The sequence below is a fragment of the Mesoplodon mirus genome (assembly GCF_964341445.2).
Source record: "Mesoplodon mirus genome assembly, chromosome: 14".
Taxonomy (NCBI): Eukaryota; Metazoa; Chordata; class Mammalia; order Artiodactyla; family Ziphiidae; genus Mesoplodon; species Mesoplodon mirus.
The window spans coordinates 76,948,877-76,968,990 of NC_138990.1; the positions used below are offsets into that span (position 1 = coordinate 76,948,877).

The 20,114-nt window shown below is 47.2% G+C and overlaps 1 long non-coding RNA gene across 1 annotated transcript; it reads left to right on the top strand.

Annotated features, from left to right (window-relative positions):
- The first annotated feature begins 6,807 nt into the window (after positions 1 to 6,807).
- On the top strand, positions 6,808 to 14,539 carry LOC309815643. Its single transcript, XR_014295908.1, has 3 exons — positions 6,808 to 6,887; positions 13,827 to 13,901; positions 14,487 to 14,539. It is a non-coding gene; the product is annotated as an uncharacterized lncRNA (long non-coding RNA).
- The last annotated feature ends 5,575 nt before the right edge of the window (positions 14,540 to 20,114 follow it).

A 20,114-nucleotide genomic window follows, 5' to 3' on the forward strand; every position in this document is an offset into this window, starting at 1 on the left:
ACAAAGGAGAATGCTGCTCTTGGTATGTTTCTGGGTGGTGTATTTCTGGCAGGCCAGAATTTAGAAGCTTTGGGTGAAGAATGAATTTTCTGCTGCCTTCTTTTGTCTCCAGCTGTATTGGGGGTCTTAATGACCCAGGATGAAGTCATGTCCTGGTGCTCACTAGATACCCCTAAAGATCGCCCAGTGGGTGGTGAGTTCCTGAGGTTGGGGGTCATCTCCAGGTGGTAGGGGCACAGAGCGGGCTCTGTGGACTCTTGTTCCTGCCATAGTTGTGAGCCCTTAAAGTGGACATTCATAACTTGGACTTGCTCTTCTTCTTCTGGTCTGAGATGAGGTGAAACAAGCCTGTGGAGTGACTAGGAAAACTAGTGATTAGAAAGATGATCTAGTGTCTAAACTGTGGGAGCAGTTCCACAGGTATGAAGAAGGGAGGGCATCGGGGACCCGTGCAGTCACGGAAGGCTCCGCAGAGGAGGTGAGACTTGAGTCTGGAAGAACTTAGTTATGAGGATCAGGGGAGGGGAACTTTTAGCAAAGGTGAGTGAAGATGTTGAAAGAGGAGATGACAAAATTATAAACAAAGATCAGCTATTAGGATCCATGTAGTATAAGGAGGGGCAAGCATGTTGGCTTTCTTCAAATAAGTCTCACCCTGGGATTCTTTGGGCAGAAATGAAAAAGATTTTCTTTTTTTTTTTTTTGTAGTTCTCAAAATGAGATCCCCAGACCAGAATCATTAGCATCACCTGAGAGCTTATTAGATATGCGAACTCTCAGGCCCCAACCTACTGAATCAAACTCTGGAGGTGGGGTCCAATAATCTCTCCCTTTCCAAGCCCTCCTGAAGCTCATTTGTTTGAAGGCCACTGTCCTACTCTGCACCTTTATCTGCTAAGTGGACTCTGGTTATTATTGTCAGAGACAAGGGACATGTTTATTCTCGGATATGTCACTGCCCTCCCACTGGTCATATTATGGTCATATTATTACTGACCTTTTGTCCTGTCCAAGTGACACAGAGTCAAATAGTCGACAGACTCTTATTCACATAACTCAGCCAGCCTTTATGGAACCAATGCCATTTGCTAGGTGCTATTCTATGCTAAGCCCTGGGAATGCAACAGTGCACAAATCAAAGTGTGTTCTTCCATGCAGCTTATGTTCTAGTCAGGGGATGATCCATGATCCATCAATTAAGCATAAAAATATAAGTTCTAGATTTGGAGAAGAAAAATATAAGTGATGGGGAGGGATGTTTTCTCGACCGTGGTTAGAGAATATTTATCTGAGGTGATATTTGAGCAGAAACCTGGTTGAAATGAGGGAGAAACCACATGAATTTGAGGGAGAGCACCCAGGCAGGGGGAACAGAAGTGCTGAGTCCCTGAGGTAGGAACAGAATGTTCTAAGATGAGAAAGGAAGTCAGTACAAGGTGGAGAGAGACAGGCCCGGGAGGCAATGGCTAGATCACGAAAGACCTTAGTGATCCTCTTCAGGTGACTTCCCTGTGAGTGAGGGCAGGCTACCGGAGGGTGTTGAGGGTGTGAATGATGTGGTATCTCTCTGAACAAAAATTATGCTGAAGAATGGACCATTCCATAGGAGTAGAAGCAGGGAGGTGAGTTAGGAAGGCACTAGAATAATCCAAGTGAGAGATGTGGTATAGAGATGGGAATGAAAACTAGTTGGAATCTAGGTATTTTGAAGGAGGAGCCCAAAGTCCATGCGGATGTATTCCTTTGGGGCAGAGAAGACTGGACAGTGGCTTCTGGGTTTAGGCGACTGGACCTGCCTTTTTCTCTGGTCTAAAGGCCCCTGAGGATTTCCCTGGTGGTCCAGTGGTTAGGACTCCACGCTTTCACTGCGGTGGGCCCAGGTTTGATTCCTGGTCAGGAAACTAAGATCCCACAAGACACGTGGTGTGGCCAAAAAAAGTAAATAAATAAAATCCTATTAACAAAATAAAGGCCTCTGTCTTCCCACAGTTCTACACCCGCAGGAGGGATGGGGGCAACCTGGAGGCATTCAGAGGATCTCTCCCTTCCTCTAAACTCTGCACTGGCCATTGGAGGCTGCCTCGTAGCTTTTTTTTCCTTATAAGTGTCTTTCTTTTCCCATAACTGAACTGTGTTCTCAAGCGCTATAGCTAAGCTTTCCTGAATCTCCCCACCCCATCCATTCCCAATAGAATAAAAACAGTTGTGAGAACATAGAAAAGCATGCTATGGATTAAACGTTGGCTAAAACCCTTTGAAGTAGAAATGGCAGTCTTAAAACTGAGATTCAGGGAGTAAAGCTACTAGCCTGATAACAGCTACCCATTAAGAGAGCTTCCTTCCTGCTAGGGAGGTTTGGATGGTCGTGTGTGTGTGTGTACGTGTACGCACGCACGTGTGTGTGTGTGTTTTCTCACCACCACCAAGCAATTATCCAACACCAGCTAGGTGTCCTACAATTCAACTCAGTTCTGAAACTACCTAGAAATAACATCAGATTCCACTGGTTAAGGGCTCAGTCCCACAGGTCTGCCCTCACTTCAGATGCCAGTCACAAGTCCAGGTTGTTACTTGTGCCTCTGACTCACTGGCTGTAAATCGGAGGTTCCCATGACCCCTTCCTCAGGTTTGATTAATTTGCTGGAGTGATTTTCAGAACTCAGAAGAACAGTTTACTTATTAGATTACTGGTTATATGTAACTCAGGAACAGCCAGAAGGGAGAGGTGCATAGGGCAAGGTATGGGGAAGGGGCACAGAGCTTGCAGCTCTGAGGGTACCACTCTCCCAGCACCTCCATGTGTTCCCCATCTGGAAGCTCTCTGCATCCCGTCCTTCTGAGTGTTCATGGAGGCTTCTTTACATAGGCATGAATGATTACGTCACTGGCCACTGGTGACTGAACTCAATTTCCAGCCCCTTTTTTCCTCCCCAGAGGTCCTGTGGAGGGACTGAAATTTCCAACCTTCTAATCACCTGGTTGTTTCCCCTAGAAACCAGCCCCCATCCTTAGGTGCTTTCCAAAAGTCACCTCATTAACATAAAAGACACATGTATCCGCATGTATCAGTCTCCTCACTTAGGAAATTCCAGGGTTTTAGGAGCTCTGTGCCAGGAGCAGCAAAGACCAAATATACAATTATAAATCACAATATCACAGGTGGCAAATGGCTGAGCTAGGTGTAGGCCTTACAACTTCTCAGGTCGTCTTCATGCTGAGAGTCACTGTCCCCCCGTCCCCACCCATCTAGTCTCAGCAGGTACCAGAGCTGCCTTTGCAATGTCTTCTATGAAGATGCTTTTCCTCTGTGACTTCACCCCTCGTCTCCCCACGTCCCTCCCCTTTGAGGGAATCAGTCTTAAATGCCAGCTGAGGGGAACACCATCTCCTACAAGTTGGATGTGATGTTTTTTTGCTCTTATTTCTTAAACAAGCTCTCCTCACACCTTCCCCTCAACAGCTTGAAGGCGCTAGTCTCCTGGGCCAGGCACGGGAAAGGCGTGAAAAAGAAAAATATGAGCTTTGCTCTTTAGAGCACTCATCTGAACAGGGTTTCTTCCCAAAGCCTCTATCCAGTTCTTTCTCTCCTGCAGGACTCAGACCTTCTTGGACAGAAATCTACATCCTCATGAAACGCCATGTCATCCTGAAAGGCAAGATGAGTGAATTCTCCATCCCGATGATGCAAAGTCAGTTTCCTCAGAACATCTGGTGCAGCTGGACCATCCGGGCTGGCCCCCAAAGCCATGCTGTTGTCTATGTCAGTGTGTTTGAGGTCATAGGAAATGATGACTGTGGGCCAAACCCTGACAAGACTGTGTTCCAGGGGGTCTCCCCTGTGGCAGAAAGCAGTATGGTCCATGCCTATTGAAAGAAAAGGGTGCACGTTTATGCCACCCAAGCTCTGGCTGTGCACGTGGTCCTGCTATCTCAGAACTATGCTCAAGGTGGAAGATACAGGCCTTTCAGGGGGAAGTGTTATGTCTTCCGAGATCCCAGAGCAGATTCAGGAGAAAAGATCATGATGCTCCAGGTTACACAGGCTCCCATCTAATTTCGAAGACCTTTCTCCAAACCCACTGCTATAGCACCACTGGGCCAAAGACTCAAGCAGAGAAGAAACTTGGGGTCTCTGGAACTTCATGCCCCATCTGGTTCAGCCAGGCTTCCTCATGTTCCTCACCAAGCCTGCAGCAGACGGCATCCTGGCCACTAAATCCGGAAATAAGTGGGAAGGATCTTTGAAAAATAGCCTCTTCTCCAGCCCCAGGGGAACAGCAGTCTCTGATCCCAGGTGGCCAGAGATCCCAGAAAAAAGTATCTTTGCCGGGCCCTCAGCCAGTGAAGCCCCTTCCAGCACTGTGATTCCTGTAACAAGCTCTGTGGCAGCCACTTACTGGCAGCTTGGTCCTCGCCTGTAGAATGGGGAAGGCTGGAGGGCGCTTTAGAGGATGTGCCAGCCACGAGGCCCACCCCTGTGGACTCGCTGAGATCAGCCAATCGCTCAGATTTGGGATTATGGGAAAGGACTGCTTTCTCCCAGTCCTTCTCAGGTGGTGGAGAGCATTCCTGGAGGAGACCAGCAAACGCCTGTCCAGACAAGAGTCTTGCCTGGTGAATCACCACGCTGCTATGGGATGAAGGGCAGGCTTGGCCACTAAGGCCCAGCTGTCCCTGGAAGGCAGGCTGTATCCTTTCCCTGTCATCACACAGCTTTCTCACATCTCCAAGTCCTTTTTCCTTGTGTCCCAGGCTGAGAGCTCTCTTTGGGGAATTCTTGCTGCTCCTGCAGACACCCTAACTTCTGCATCGAGGGTTTGCTTGGCTAAGCACTGGGCTCATCTCCAGTGAGGCAGGGGTCACCTTAGTGGCTGCACCTCTGGGTGGTGAAGTGTTGTCACCACCTACTCTCTCCATGGCCTTCAAGTGGCTCCCTCCGAGGCAGCGTCATAGCTTGTCCCTTGGATGGGCTTGTCCTCACCGCTTCCAGAGCCAGGACGGAGAGCCTGCCCCAGAGTGTGACCTCTGAGTGCGTCTCCTCATGGTATCATGGGCATCTTCCGGAAAGAGAACCAATATACACTTCCTGGAGTCCAGAGGGGCTGGCCACAGAGCCACTGGGGAGCCTGGCCAGAGTGATGCTGACAATGGCCTCCCGCTGAGTTCCTCATCCACCGCTGCCCGAGTATGCTCCCCAACCCTCACTGGTATTCCCGCCCTCGCCTACCACAGAGGTCCTGGGATACCAGAGGGGGCCACAGGGACGTCTACACCACCTTCATGGCTGGTGTCAGGTTTACAGTTGCCTTCGGATTCCCTGTCTGAGACTGGAGGGCAGGTCTCAGACAGTGATACCTCCCCCTAAGTCCAGCCATGCCCCAGGGCTTGTCCAGTCAAGGAAAGAGCACAGTGGCTGCGGGCCTCTCTGCTGTGCTCCCTGGGAGCTGCAATTCAAGCTTTCTGTGATTAACGCTTTCCTTCTTCAGAGCTCACTGGTTTTTCCAGTTCCCTCTCCAAGTCTGGCCTGAGCAGAGATGGCATCTAGAAGTTTAGTGAGTGCTTCCCTGGCCTGAGCCCAAGGAAGCAGTTGCTAGTGGGGCAATGGCTTATCCTCACTATTTGAGGAGTGGGAACTTGCTTCCAACTACATCCTAGAAGAGAGAGCACAGAAGCAGCAGGACTGCTTAAAGGAAGAACACTAGATGGTGCTCTGCGTCCTTTTGCTTCTGAGTTAATTTCCTGGTTTTGTTGCATGGCAAACTGCTCCAAAACTTAGTGGCTTAAAGAAACAGCCATTTTTTTCATCTCTCTTTTGTGGGTCAGAAATTTAGGCAGGTCTCAGCAGAGTGATTCTCCCATTCCACGTGTGATTGATTGACTGGAATTTCTTGCTGGTATTTAGCTGAAACTTGGGCTGGTCTGGAGGGTCCAGGATGGCTTTGCTCATAGGCGTTCATAATCCAAATGTCGGTGGGGACAGCTGGAAGGCTGGGCACTGCGTGTCCCTCTTTATATGGTTTTGAGAACTTTTTAGTCACATTTCTACAAGGTGGCTGGATTTCCCTGGAACAACTTTCCAAGAAACCAAGATAGAAGCTGAATGGTCTGGACGGTGCCTCGGGTGTCATGCAGTGTGACTTCTGCTGTGGCCTATGGATCAAGCCAGTTGCTGAAGCCAGTGCAGACTCAAGGGGAGACGAGCAAGACTCTCCCTTTCAGTGGGTGGAGTAGTAGAGTTTTTATGGCCACCTTTAATTACTACTTTGTGCATCTTGGACTTGTGGATGCATGTTTTTTATCTGTTTGAGAAAACTTGCAGGCATTTCTTCCTCAGGTATTTCTTTCTTTTTTTTTTTTTAAAGAAGATGTTGGGGGTAGGAGTTTATTAATTAATTTATTTATTTTTGCTGTGTTGGGTCTTCGTTTCTGTGTGAGGTCTTTCTCTAGTTGTGGCAAGCGGGGGCCATTCTTCATCGTGGTGCGCGGGCCTCTCACTATCGCGTCCTCTTGTTGCGGAGCACAGGCTCCAGACGCGCAGGCTCAGTAGTTGTGGCTCACGGGCCTAGTTGCTCTGTGGCATGTGGGATCCTCCCAGACCAGGGCTCGAACCCGTGTCACCTCCATTAGCAGGCAGATTCTCAACCACTGTGCCACCAGGGAAGCCCCCTCAGGTATTTCTTTCTTTTTTTTTTTTTTTTTCTGTACGCAGGCCTCTCACTGTTGTGGCCTCTCCCGCAGTCTCCGGACGCGCAGGCTCAGCGGCCATGGCTCACAGGCCCGGCCGCTCCGTGTCATGTGGGATCTTCCTGGACCGGGGCATGAACCCGTGTACCCCTGCATCGGCAGGCCGACTCTCAACCACTGCGCCACCAGGGAAGCCCCCTCAGGTATTTCTTTAACTCAATTTTCCACTCATTTCTTCTGGGACTCCAATTATAGAGCTAAGACTTTCTTATTCAATCCTCCAAATCTCTTAACTTCTCTCATAGTTTCATCTCCTTGTCTCTGTGCTGCATTCATGGGGGATTTATTTGGTTCATGAAGGTTTTTTTTTCTTCTAACATTTATTATAAATATTCAAACATATGACCAAGTTAAAAGACCTTTACAACAAATGTCCATATACCTACTACCTATATTCTACTCTTGACATTTTATTCAGTTTATCATATCCGTTTGTCTATCCATCTGTTCATCTTACTTTTTGATATCTGCAATTTACTTGAAATATATCAGTAGCCATGGAGTTTTATTTCAATTCTTCATTTCTAGAAGTTCACTTATTTTCTAATCTGCCCATTTATTCCTAATAGTGTCTTTTTGCTTCGATTATGTTATTTCTTTTACCATTTTCCCACACAACTATGCTTATCTGACAATTCCAGTAATTGTTTGGGTGTCAATTGGCTTTTGTTGTCTTTTGCTAAAAGTACTTGATCTTAATCTATGTTGCATTATCTAATATGATAACTGCTAGCCACATGTGGCTACCTAAATTAAAGTTAACTAAAATGTGAAGTTAGAAATTTAGTTCCTCAGTCACCCGAGCCACATTTCATGTTCTCAATAGCCCCTGCTGGCCAAGCCTTCGGGTTTGAAGGGCAAGAGTGCAGAACACAAGGTTGTCACCTGGCCCCGTGGCCTGCTCAGTAGGTTCACGGCTAATCTCTCAGCAGGTACTGCTGGAGGCCATACCCTTGTCCCACCCAGAGCTCCACAAAGGCCAGGACACAAGGCACAAACCCACAGGCTTCCTCCCCTGCCAGGGTGAAGAACTGAACCATCGATGGCTTGTCCATCTCAACCTTGGGTGTGGACAGAGGCCGGTGGGGAAGACGGGCCACAAGGGGCTGGCATCCTCTGCACGTACACATGGGAGGGTGACCCAGGGACCAACATCTCGAGCTGTGGGGTGGTTTTAAGTGCCGTCCTGCAGCAAGGCAGGCCTAAGAGAACTGGGCCTGAGGTTTATCCTGTTGGTCAAAACTTACCTGTCCTGTGTCCCTCACCAAGTCCAGCTTCCCAGATCACCTGCCTTCTGTCACTGGCTATAGCTCCTTACTGGCCAACTCCTTTTCATCCTCTAGGTCTCAGCTCAGATGCCATCAACAGTTACTGTCACATCACCCCATTCAATTCTTTCAGAGCACTTATTGTTGTCGGCAGTTTTCTTGTGTACTGTCTGCCTCTCTCACTGGAATGCCAGTGTCACGAAGGCATGTCCCCTGACTTGTTCACTCGTGTATCCCCAGGGCCCAGCAAGTTCTTGGCACATAGCTTATAACTGGTGGATGAATGCTACCTCTCCTTGCAGTATCTGTTTAGGAACCTCAGGAAATACAATGATAAACTCAATGCTTTTAGACTTTATGGAATCCTAATGAGGGAGGGCTTTGAGTGAGGGGAAGGGTCTTAATGAATGCTCTAGAGGCATTTTCTCAGTTCTGGGGGGCCTTGTTTATTTACATCAATGGGGATCCAGTGAGTTGAACGAGTACCAGTTATTCCTTCTCAAATACCTTATAGGAAAATAGATGGTATTTATTCCATCTTTTGAATCCCTTCTACCCAACTCTTCCAAATCGTTAGGTTTTAGAATCCTATCAGATTTAAGTTACACTTCCTCCCCACAAAGCCCACGGTCTGAAGTTGGTGGGTTCCTGGCGCTGAGCCCGGGAAGCTGATTCTACTCTAAAAGAGCAAGTGTTGGGTGCCCTGGGGCCCCGGAGTACGGGGGCATAGGCGGGTTCCCTCCAGTGAAGTGATCGTGTAGCATATGGAAAGGAAGGCTGGCAACTGCCCGACAGCCCTATGACTTAGACATTCTGGATCTGCCGGGTGCTCTGCAGAGTGTCACTTCCCCATGACTCACAGAGCAAAAAACAAAACTGCAGCAACTTGTTAACCTTTACAATAAGCCAGAACCGTTCATTTCCCGTCGGGACCTGTCGGGGACACTGACTGCACATCTGTAGCTAGAGGTGCTTGTTCCAGGAGGCTGTTTATGGAATTTCATTCCCCGCGTCTGCTCTGCCTGGAATAAACCAGTTTCACCAAGCAGAGGGCCGTTCCTAGGGAGACACTGAACTGAACTACAGGGCTGCACAAAAATCTCTGTTTGTTCTTGATGATATCTTTCTCCCTCCCTTCAACTGCTCTTCCCCGCTCTGGGCTCACGGGGCAGGTGGCCCCTGCACCTCTGAAGGTAGAGGGCAGTGGCTCACTGAGGGTGGTCATAGCCTGGATTCTTGCTACAGCTGCTGGAAGAGCTGTTGTCTAAGGCCTCGGGAGGAGGTCTTCCTGCTGGTTTCTCAGTAACTGCTGGGCTTCTATGGCATTTTCATTTCAAATAAAGCTGTTAAGCCCAATCAGAAAAAAAAGAGGGAAGAAAAAGGGTTGGGATGGTTTCAGCTCTTAGGCAATGCCAGGTGGTGTGAGAAGGATCTAGGAAATGTTGAGGGGGAAACTCCATTCTTTTCAGGAATTTAATAATGGAGTTGTATCAGTCAGAGTACACAAAGTTACACTGCGGTAACAAACGCCACCACCATCCCAGTGGCTTAAAAACAAAGGAAGACTTTTTTTCTCTCTCTCAGGCTATAGTCCATCCCATTTGGCAGGTGGGCTCTGCTCACAGGAGCCCCTGGGGTACCCAGCTGGTGGTCTTTGGATGCCTCGCCCGAGGGGAAGAGCTCCAGAGGGTCTGTCTTTGCACTGGCAGTTGAATGCTGTGGCCCAGCAGTGAACTCATAGGCTGGGAGTAGTCACACAAGCATGCCCCAACACAAGAGGGTCAGGAAGGATAATCCTACAGTGTCTGGAGGGGGGAGAGCTGGAAACAGGGAGCTGCCCCAAAGTCAGTAATGGGAGTTGAGTGAGTTGGCCTTTCAGGCTTCAGAATGGTTCACACTGCAGAGCTCCAAGACTTTGACTCGAGATTGTTTTAACCATTTAGTGGGCTTGAGGGCCACAAAAACTTGGTCTCATGGCCTTGTTCTCCTGCTCTGGCCTTGAGAGCTATCACGGTGTTTATTTTCTCGCCGCTTTGTAGTCGGTAGGAAGAGGCAGCTTTGGAGGATGGAAGGTAATTGGGATTAGGAGATGAGATCTGGTATCACAGGTGTGGCTATTTTAATGCTGTTTGGAGAACACAAACTTGGGTCACATTAATAGAAGTAGAAGAGGCAGATCAAGGGAGGGGATGGTGCTCCTTTATTCTACTGTACTTATACCTGGCCTGACATGGTTCTGTTCTGGGTATCATACTTTGAAGGCAGTTCTGACAAGCTTTGTTGGGCTGGGACCCAGGAAGGGTTATCAGGGGAGTCGGGAGTCTTGAAGGTTATTGAAAGGGGTAACTTGGCAGCTGCTGTTTTTGAATAGCCGTCAGAAGTTTTCCTTTTACTGGTGAGGAACTTACCTCCCTGTATTGAGGTGTATTGGACTGCATGGTAAATGGCATGCTCATTACTATAAGTGACCAAAGAAAAGCGGGGAAGGGAGTTTGACCCTCCAAACAAAGGGTGGCTGTAAGAGGCAGCTTCTTGGGTCCTTTCCACTCTGTCATGATAATTCTCTGATTCAGTTTTTGTTTTTGTTTTTGTCACACCCTGTGGCATGTGGGATCTTAGTTCCCTGACCAGGGATCGAACCCAAGCCCTCTGCATTGGAAGCGCAGAGTCTTAACCACTGGACCACCGGGGAAGGCCCTGATTCAGTTTTTTCTCAGGAATGAAAATAAATCTTTCCTCACGGGAGAGGGAGTGAAGGCCAGTTGAGACTCCACTATATAAAACACTGCTGCTCACAAATGCTCCTCTGCTAATCCCTCAAGAATCTTGAAATTGGTGGTAGACACTCCATTTTACAGGTGAGGTAACAGGCTGAGGATGAAGGAAGTCAGGCACACATACAGTCTTACAAGGTGTTTTGGTTTAAGTGTAGAGTCTAGAGTCAGACAGCTTGGGTTTGAATCCTGGTTGTGCAGTTTTCTAGCTGTGTGACCTTAGGTAAGTCATTTAACCTCTCTGTTTTATCCTCTGTAAAATGGAAATGATAGTACCTCTTAAGGTTGTGAAGATAAACCAATTTAATTAATTATAGAGAGCATACTGAACATGAATACCTTGGCACAGAATGTGAACTAAATAAGTTCATCTATTATTAAAATCATTATCAATGTTTGAACTAAGTTTGAAACACTACAGAAATTTGATTCATACAAGTAGGAAAGCAAAATTAATTTCTTTCTCTTTCTCCTGTTACCCATGTAGACGTAACAATATTTTCTTCGTTTCCTAGAAATGGCTCTGTTCTAGCATTTCAACATAGTCATAAGTAAGATTTCATAGTTGGAGAAGCAAGATTTCATAGTTGGAGAGCACTAGATATATTCCAAATCGATTAATCATGTTTAGAGATCTGAATCCTCTAAACTCATCCTGTAAGCCGATAGCAGAGGTGAGTCTGTGTATTCAGGCCACAAAGTATTGTCTTCACTAGTCATGACAGGAAATTGACAAAATCAGTCTTTCTGATCTGGACTTCAGGCTATGTGCCTTCCCAACCTTTACAAGTACACAAACAATACTTTTTTTTTCTGCGGTATGTGGGCCTCTCACTGTGTGGCCTCTCCCGTTGCGGAGCACAGGCTCCGGACACGCAGGCTCAGCGGCCATGGCTCACGGGCCCAGCCGCTCCGTGGCATGTGGGATCTCCCCGGACCGGGGCACGAACCCATGTCCCCTGCATCGGCAGGCGGACTCTCAACCACTGCACCACCAGGGAAGCCCCTAAACAATACATTTTTTACAAGTATATTTTAGTATTGATAATATATATTTAAAAAATATATTTAGTATATTTAGTATAATGTCTGAGGTTTTGTTTCACAGGCTTAACCTGAATAGCAACATCACCCAGGGCCATTGTCTCAGAATCCATTCCCAAGTCTAGTGTAAACTCAAACATCAATGCAAGCAATGAGAATGTGCTTTAGGTCAGTTCGGGGGGTAAAAGTCCCAAAGGGGCTTGTGAGATTGAAGCACTGTCGGTATGTTTTGTTGATATGTTCCCTCCCTCCCCACTCCGGCAGATGTCTTGGTTAAGGTGACGGTTAAGTCAGAGCACCTGAAAGAGCCTTTGAGTGGGGACTCTTCCAAAGTATCAAAATCTGTGGGGAGAGAAATTAAGCCGGAGGTAAGCTGAGGATTGAACTAAGTGGCTGTGTGCCCGTCGACCCTTCTTGTTCTGGTGACAAGGTCAACAGTCCCTGGTAGGAATCTCCATCCCCTGCACATTCTCATTTTCTCCCTCTCCCCCTCCCCCCCTTTACTCCCCCGCTTCTCCCCTACTCCTGGCTTTTGGCTCTTACCCAGGTGGGAAACTTTCTCCTACGTCCTGACTTGCTGGCCCACCTTCTGGCTGGGATCAGGGAACACAACTGAGGGGCACCAAGCATAACGGGGAGTTGTCAGACCGTTTAGGTGATTAGGCTCTAGTTCCAGATGAGCCCCTCCTAGGTTTTTGGACAAAGTGTCCATTCCAAATCTGCTTTCTTAGCTCTGTAAAATCCACATGTGAGTTTAACAAAGGTTGTAGTTCTAAACGTTACTCACTTGCTGAGACCTAATTGACTAGGAATACTACTACTACCTGCATTATTGCCAAATCTCTGGTTTGGGGAAGGACCATAGCTACTTAGACGGTACAAAGGACACCCCCCCCCCATCCCACACTCCTTATCTCCTCACAGTTCAGGTGGATACAGTCTTTTGCTGTAACAGACATCAGTGATTGTGGCAACTCCAGTGCCCCTCATTGTTCACCTTCAGTTGACAAAACTTATGCTTCCTCAAACGAATTTTCCTCCTGTAAAAAGATCTGGCATAACTTCTGTGCCTCAATTTCCTCTTCTATAAAATGGGAACAATAATAGCACCTACCTCATAAGATTGTTATAAAGATTAAATGAGTTTCTATGAAGAGCTTAGAACAGGGCATGGCATGTAATACATGTTACAGAGTGTTAGTGGTTATAAGACATTACTTATAGGGCTATAAATTGCCATGTACCTTCTGGAAAACAGGGTAACAGACATATCAAGAACCTAAAACAAATCGCTCTCAAACCCACATATCCAACTTCTAGGAATCTCAGAAAGATATTACTTGTTAAACTCATATACCAATATATTTCTCACAGGATTATTATAATAAAAGTTAGAAATATGAATGTTGAAATCATATGGGTCAAATAAATCATGGTACCCTGTACATGATGGACTCCTTTATAGCTGCTAAAAGACTATAGCAATACAAGTTAAAAAAAATCTACAAACCTGTGTGCACATAAGTATAGTGATGAACACTCCATGTGAAGAATGGGTGTGCACACAGGAGGGTGTGGGCCGTGGCCTTGTGAGTTTTCCTTTTTTCTTTCATAACTACAGAGGAGATCTGCAGCACATGCTAAAGATAGTCATATCAAACCAAAAGTGGGAACAGAAGACAATGAGTTTTTTAACTTTTTTTCAGGAAGACTTGACTTTAATGATAATTGTCACTTAGCAGTTCTTCCTGAAACTAGTTGCCTTTCATTTTTATTTTTGAAGAAAGTTTGTTCAGAAAAGGACAATCCTGTTAGAGATAAGCAACAGCTATCTACCTAATGCTGTGGTGCACCATGTCATTTTGGGGGGCATCATTCCCTTATGTTCCAGGGCTGAAGGCAGCCTCCATAATCAGTCGGTAGGAATGTGTTGAGTCTTGACCAGCTGTAATAAGGAGCAAAGGTGGTCTCACACAATCTCTACTTTTGTTTACAGCTCTTAGGAAGAAAAGACTCTATTCAGCCCCAAATGATGAAGGCAGGCTGACTGGAATGGAACAGTACATGTTCTGTAAGTTTAGTTGTTTTATTCAAGATGTGTTAATGTGTGGTTACTCCATTTGCAAGGGAAAAAGCCTAATTCATTTCTATTATGTCCAAGTGCCCAAATTAAAGGGAAAAACCCCATCAAGGGTTAAAACCAGAGTGTCAACCGAGATCTTCATGAAGCTTTCCCTTCCCTTGTAGTAAATGGGAGAACAACCTGGTAAAACACAATGAACTGTGGCCAGAACCACTGATATCACTGATGTCCCAGGAAGAGTGTGGTTAAAAACCACCTCATTGTGCTAAATTTTCATGAGAGAGAGGAATTTTCATACAGACATGAACCAAGACTTCTTACTTGATGGAAAAGATGTGAGTTTAAATAAGAAACTAAATGAATTCAACAGTCTACAATATAGTTTCATAACTAAATTGTTTAGCCTTAGACTCTTTAAAAGCTAACATTTCTCTACCAAGAGGTATTTAGGTTGTGTTTTCTTTTTCTCCCTTCTAAAATATTCCTAGAAGAGATGCTGTGAATATCGCATAGGTTTTCTGGCGACACTTACAGTCTCAGGCGGTAGGTGTGACTAATTTCCTGTCTTACCAGCTAAGGACCCTCATCCAGGATGCTCTAGGAACCCATAAGGCAGAGAAAAGATGGCCCTTCCTCAAAGGTATGGATGGGTCTTTTGGCTATTGGTGGCAGTCGGTACTTACTGTGCTTGGAGGATTAGAATCAAGTGAACTGCAAGTCCCTAGTGCTAGTCTATGTCATTTACTGTGGAGAGCAGGCCCCCTCTCAGTCTTCATCATGGAAAAGTTATGCTTGTACCCCAGCCCAAGGAAGAGTTGGCTATGAATTCATCCATTTATGTCATATCTTTTATCGCATTCCTTCTGTGGATCAGGCATTGTCCTGGGTCCTGGGGATTCAGTAGTGAACCTAAAAGACTAATCCGTTTCCTTATGGACTTTACGGTCTAGCCAGGAGACAGACAAAACTATGGAGTTTATTAGTTGATAAGTTCCATGGAGAAAAATCAGGGAAAGGAGGATAGAAAAGGGGTGGTGCTATTATGGTCTTTAAAAGGTGGTAAGGGAAAGCCTCATTGAGAAGACGTAGGAGCGAGCCATGAAGCTAGCCATCGGGGTAAGAGGATTCCAGATGGCGCCGAGGCCCTGAGGCAGGGTTGTGCTTGATGCGTTCGGGGAGCAGCATGGAGACCAGCAAGAGAGGGAAGGACAGAGGAAGAGTCATTGGAATAGTCTGGAAGCTAGTGCGGCAAAAGGGTCTATATAGTGAGGCTAACCAGAACAGTCTATTTCTCCTGGTTTTTGATGTGAACGAGTGTAAAACTGGCCTGGAGCTCTGTGGTGATGGAGCAGATGTGTCAACAGAGTTGGTTGGCACAGAATAATATTTCATCGTGTATACCACATTTTCATTCACTGTTGAACTTCTTAGTTATTTCCAGGTTTTGGCTATTATCAGTAATGCAGCTGTGAACATTCATGTCCATGTCTTTGGATATGAATGTTCATTTTTCCTGGGTGTGGAATGGCTGGGTCAATTGGTAATTTATGTCTAACTTTTTAAGAAACTGGCAAGCTATTTTCCAAAGTGGTTACACCATTTTACAATCCCATCAGTGACACATGAGGATTCCAGTTTTTCCACATCCTTGCCAAAGCTTATTATTATCTGTCTCTCCCATCATAGCTCTCCTACCATCATAGCAGTGGTATCTCACCATGGTTTTAATGATCCCTGCCCTCCCTAATGCTAATGATCTTGAGCATCTTCCATGTGCTTATTGGTTATATATTGCACCGCAGAAGATTAATGACTTTTTTTTGTGTGTGTGTGGTACGCGGGCCTCTCTCACTGTTGTGGCCTCTCCCGTTGCGGAGCACAGGCTCCGGACGCGCAGGCTCAGCGGCCATGGCTCACGGGCCCAGCTGCTCCGGGGCATGTGGGATCTTCCCGGACCGGGGTACGAACCCGTATCCCCTGCATCGGCAGGCAGATTCTCAACGACTGCGCCACCAGGGAAGCCCGATTAATGACTTTTTGGCTGTTGCTTTTTAAAATCCCAAGAGAGGGAGATTATAAACATTTCTAGGGGTAGGAAGTGGATTTTCTGTCCTGCTCATTAACTGCTTTATCCCAAGCACTCAGCACAAGAGTTTGAGAGGAGAAGGTCATGTATTCGTTTCTGATGGCTGCTGTAACCAATTACCACAAATTTGGTGGCTTAAAAACAACACACATTTATTCTCTTTCAGTTCTGGAGACCAGAAATCTGCCATCAGTTTCATGGAGCAAAAATCAAAGTGTCAGCAGAGCCTCCGGGGAGAATCCATTTCCTTGTCTTTTCCAGTTTTTAGAGCTGGCTTTTTTGCATTCTTTGGTCCATGACTCCATCTTCAAAATGAGCTGAGTACCACCTTAAATCTCTCTCTCTGCTTCCTTTGTAATACGGTTTTCTTTCTCTGCTGTAGTAAAATCTCCTTCTCCCTCCTTAAGGATGCTTGTGATAACATTTAAGATCCACCTGAGGAATCCAGGGTACTCTCCCCATCTCAATAACCTTAACTTAATCACACCTGTCAAGTCCCTTTTCCTTTATAAGGTAACATTCACAGGTTCCAGGGGTTAGGACCTGATTATCTTTGGGAGCCATTAGGGAGTCAGTAACCATCTGTTAAGGCAACGCGGCTTCACTAGCTCTGGACTTGGAATTGGCTGGTCCGGGGAAGACCCTAATGCGGGAAGCCTTTTGGAGGCACAGGTAGGCCCTGGAGGGATACTAGCGCCATTTATATTGCATATCTCTTACCTTTTCCTCCTTGCTTATATCCTCCGAATACACGAGGAGTTGATGGCGTCTGAGAGCTGGGAGGGGCTGCCAGCCCTGTTACTGGATGATGATGTGGGGGGCAGGACTAGAACTCGGGGCCTCTGCCCGCGTCCCTGCCTTTCCCTCCCCTCCCCTCCGGGCCCCCTGCCCCCAGGCAGGGTCCTCCCTGGCTCAGCACCTCCCGAGGTGACTCACTGTCACAGTCTCGGCGGCAGCCACGCTGCGTCCCCGCGCGCGGCCAGCAGGGGTCAGCATCCACCGCGCAAAAGGCTGCCTCCGAGCGGTGGGCGCCGCCTTTCTTCCAGCCGCCGTCAGTTTTGTTTCTGTTGCTGCGTCACCGTCTTAGCCAGAAGGCTTTTTGCGTCTTTTTAATTTCTTACCGTAATGGGCCTCTCCCGGCCCGCTCGGCGTCTCACGCTAGACCAAGCAGACAACCGCCTGGTTGTCGCATCAGACAGCAGCCAGTGAGTGGGCTGGTGGAGGGCTGGGGGGAGGGGCTTCCTCCTCCCCTGGGCCTGGAGGAAAAGCGGCCTTGTCCCCAAAGGCAAGAGGAAGGAGTGTGTGCCTGGGTGTGGTCGTGCTGTGAGGAATAATGCGCGCAAGGATGGGAGGCAGCAGTTTCTCTGTGCGCTGAAAGCCCAGGGAAGGACTTCCTGTTAGCAATGAACCGCAGATGGTTCTAACTGATGTAGGATGGTGCAACTTAGGATGTTTTGACCTTATGATGGTGCGGCAGTGATATTCATTCAGTAGAAACTGGACCTTGCATTTTGACTGTGGGCCTTTTCCCCGGACTAGGGATGTGCCGGTATTCCTTTGTGATGCTGGGCACGGGCAGCGCAGCCGCAGCCCGCCGTCAGCTGCCCGGTCATGGAGGGTGAACAACCCATCAGTTTTACAATTCTGGACCCGGATAACCATTTGCTTTTCACCTTTAATACAATATTCAATAAATTACATGAGATAATTAACATTTTGTTATAAAATAGGCTTCATAGTAGATGATTTTGGCCAACTTCAGGCTAATGTAAGTGTAAGGCAAGGTAGTCTAGGCCAAGCTGTGATGTTAGGTAGGTTAGGTGTATTAAATGCATTTTCCACTTAAGATATTTTCAACTTAGGACGGGTTTATCAGGACCTAACCCCATCGTAAGTGGAGGAAGATCTGTATTAGATTTGGAATGAGTTTCTCACTAAGCTCATCAGAGCTTCCCAACCAGATTATTGACCAAAATTAATCTGATTAGGAAGTCCCCATGGTTCCCAGTGCGAGAGTGCCCATCTCCAGAAGATGGGGGTGGAGATGTGCTGCTGGGATGCAGAGGGCTGGGCTAGCCCAGTGGGAATTTCTTAGCCCTGGGGCAGAGTAGGGACCTGCTGCTAGCTTTGCCATATGCTCTGAGCCAGGACTGTGATTAAAGCCTTCCTCGAATTGGCTGCTCCCCCTCTTGTTTGTGGCCTGCCCTGAGGGGTTGCTGCCAGCAGCCTCTGGTCCCACCACTGCTTTGCCACTGAACCCGGAAGTGGCTATTCTACAGCAAAGGAGCTAAGACCTTATTTTCTTGCACCAGCATTTCCCCCGTGGCTTATTTCTCTAACCTCTGAGAAGACAGAGATTAGAGCTTAGATCTGGTGTCAGAAAAAGGTCTGGATGTTAGATCTGATTTTTCCCCTTACTAGCTGGAGATGATGGGGAAGTTTCTTTACCCCTTTATGTCTCCATCTTCTTGCCTGTTACGTGAGGGCTGCTAACAGAACCTGCATAGGGCTATTATGAGGAATTACCCAGTACTTGTAAAGGTTAGAGCTCCGGGCTTTTAAAACCCCGTCTCTTGGTCTGGGCATCCCAGGAGGGCACTAAGGCCAGCTGATAGGTGAGGCCGTTCCTGTGTGTGGAGGCCGGGTGGCACACACACTGCAGGGCAGGAAATACAGCCTGGCCAAGCTGGCAGAGCAGTACTCTGCAGTGTATACCCTCTTGGGAGGAGGCTTTCATGCTCCCCTTTGGTGCAACTCAGAGATCATCCTCAGTGGTTCATTCCACCTGTGAGGCGGCAACCGTAGCGACTACAGGAACTAGACCACGTGGGTTCAATCCCAGCCCAAGACTCACCAGCTGTGTGGCCTTGAGCAAGTTACTTCTTCTTTGTGGGGATTGGTTTTCTTGTCCGCAAAATCCGTATAACATAACCCACTGTCTCGTTACATCACAAAGATCAAGAGGTAATGCACATGATGCTGCTGAGCTGGGCACCTGCCCCTTAGCAACCTGGTACTGATGACCCAGATGGTGAACACATGGATTTTGATACTAAAGACATAAGAATATTTTGAGTAGAAAACCGAAGATAAGTTGGGCCTTCTGGAGAGGCTCTTGCAACTGCTGGTCAACTTGCTTGTTTCTACAGCAAGCCCAGGCCAGGGCAGTGCTTTAGGGTTCCTGGACATTTGTGAGCATGACAGCTGACCCCAGAAGCACCTTCAGACGCTCTGCCCATATGTATTCCCATAGACAGTTCGAAGAAAAACTTAATTCTGGTTTTGAAGTAAATTAGCTTCAGTTTTTAAAGAGGATTTACAATCTTTTATGAATAAAGCTGCTATGAACGTTCATGTACAATTTCACTTGTCTTGGGCGAATATTTAGAAGTACGACTTGGGGGTCCTGTGGTTTCTATGCTTGTAGAACTTCTGATTGAAAATTGTGAGATAGTTGGAGAATTGCTGCCCTCGTGGGAGAGATTTCAATCAGATGTGACAGTAGGGAGAATACCACAGATATTATTGGGAGTCCGTGGGTTGTTTTTGTGAATAACAAGCAGCATGTGTGTGTGCACGCGTGTGCATGTGTGTATGCATGCGCTTGCCAGGGGCAGCCGGGATGTTGCCTTCTACGCTGTCTTGGGGAAGCCAGGGCATACCTGCTCTTAGGGCTTCTACTGAAGCTGCAGAGAGGCAGGGCCTTGGCCTGATCCCTCAGTGGCCCATCCTTGTATGTCACTGAAATCTGCATTCGTTTGGGCTTAAGGGGCTGTTTCTTTGGAACTTCTTTATTGTCAGCTTGGTTCACGGCAAAGTCACTCAGAATGAAGAGACCTTCTACTGAAGGCTGGCCCTCGGTCCCAGGCACATGGCGCTTATGCAGCGCCATGTTTCTGCTTCCTGGCCAAGTTTCTTGACCAAGTCCCTACATGGAGCACCCACATTCTCCTCTAGTTCATTTTCCAGCCTGTCACAGCAAGAGACATCTGTAAAGGAGTCAAAACCGGGTGAAGACTTTTCATTTCCATAAACAGTGCCCAAACTGCCTTACACACTAACTTAACTTACAGAACAAACTGTGCTGCTTAATTGACTTTTCATGTGTTCCTAAC